Raw genomic sequence first — 2,384 nt, forward strand, 5'->3', positions numbered from 1 at the left:
TATATGTGGTATAATATTATATATATATATATATATGTGTATAATATATATATATATATATATATATATGTGTATAATATATATATATAATATATATATATATATTATGTGTATAATATATATATATATATATTATATATATATGTGTATAATATATATATATTATATATATATATATATGTGTATAATATATATATATTATAGTATATATATATATATGTGTATAATATATATATATATATATATATTGTGTATAATATATATATACTATATATATATATGTGTATAATATATATATATATATATGTGTATAAATATATATATCTATATATATATATGTGTATAATATATATATCTATATATATATATGTGTATAATATATATATCTATATATATATATATGTGTATAATATATATATCTATATATATATATGTGTATAATATATATATCTATATATATATATGTGTATAATATATATATCTATATATATATATGTGTATAATATATATATCTTATATATATATATGTGTATAATATATATATCTATATATATATATGTGTATAATATATATATCTATATATATATATGTGTATAATATATATATCTATATATATATATGTGTATAATATATATATCTATATATATATATGTGTATAATATATATATCTATATATATATATGTGTATAATATATATATCTATATATATATATGTGTATAATATATATACTATATATATATTGTGTATAATATATATATCTATATATATATATGTGTATAATATATATATCTATCTATATATATATGTGTATAATATATCTATCTATCTATATATATATGTGTATAATATATCTATCTATCTATATATATATGTGTATAATATATCTATCTATCTATATATATATGTGTATATATTATCTATCTTATATATATATATGTGTGTATAATATTTTATGTTTCGATAAAATTATATTTGCTTGGAAAGAGAACTAAAGACGCGTAATACACGGGGGTAATAAAGGGTGGCTAACAGGAGGCAGCTGCACATGGTGCATTACAGAGCTGGGGCACAGAATGGATATGGGTGGCGCTATTTAGAATTGCTGTAAATACTATATATTATATATAATTTAATTTACAAAAAACTGGTTATTAAAATAAGACAATATGCTCAAGGCAGTTGATTATAACATCAAGAGATAATGTCTCTCGTTTGAAATATAGTACCAATTGTTGGTTTCTATAAATATATCAAAGACCGAGTGGATGACACAATAATATTGCTGTTTGTTATGTAAAGTACTTCAAATATAGTCCTCTGTGGAAAAAGAGTATTTCATATTATTCAGTTTGTCGGTGATAACGCTTATCAGTGTTCGGTGTGTCTTCTGTGAAGACTTCCTTAGCGATCCTTTCTATGAAAATGTTTCTAGATACCGTGTGTCTTTATTATGGTTTTTCGGGAGAATTAAATATGGTGATGTGCACCTCACCGATCTTCTTATGCTGTCTCTCGCGGAGCTCTCACACTTACCCTGTGGGCTTCATCGACCGTACCTAGCCCCTGCCGAGTTAACGGATTGCTGGCAGTTGTGGACGCAGGGAGGGAGAGGTCTGCTGAGTAGGTTAATGGAGGTCCTTGGTGTCAGCAGTGTTATCCTCGTGCGTGATGGGCACGATAAAGATTAAAAAAAAAAAGTTTGGATTGAAAGAAATTGCTGATTTAACAAGTCAGTCTTACTCGGTCCCAAAGTGCCGTGAGCAGTATTGATATTGATGCAGATTATGCACAGGGGGAATATAATAAATATATATATATGTGTATATATCTATATGTATATATATATATATATATGTATATTATATCTATCCACAAAGTTCTTTTTACTTTGGGATGACGATGTTATTGATGTGATTTGGTTAACAGGGTTCCTCCAGCACACCAAACCACGGTACGGAAAAGAAGAAAAGATCCACAAAGATGGAGGTACGTGTGAGTGGAACCATGCATTGGGAATAACTAAACGCAATACGCCATCGACTCGATCCCAGGACGTACGTCAGATGAATATCCTAACCGGTAGTTGGCTGGTAGAGTCTTTGGCTACGCTAGAGTTCTAGAGTTCCTTCTGACCATTAGAGTTTCAGATGAAGTTGTTAACTATAGGGCATTAAAATGAGTTCAAATATCAGGAAACCAGTACTAGTTCGATTTTAGCAGTTTGTGAATATACACCCATTTAAATCTAGGTTCTAGATCCGTATGACGGAGACTCAGAGGACACCTCCACGCATTCCGACTCCAGTCTACACAGCAGCAGGTCACATGTCCAAGGATCAGTGGACTATCGATACTGTCATGGTGGGGAGTTGTTACCGGATCA

The sequence above is a fragment of the Sceloporus occidentalis genome, unplaced genomic scaffold, assembly GCF_023333645.1.
Source record: "Sceloporus occidentalis isolate IW3139 unplaced genomic scaffold, rSceOcc1.0.p SCAF_165, whole genome shotgun sequence".
Taxonomy (NCBI): Eukaryota; Metazoa; Chordata; class Lepidosauria; order Squamata; family Phrynosomatidae; genus Sceloporus; species Sceloporus occidentalis.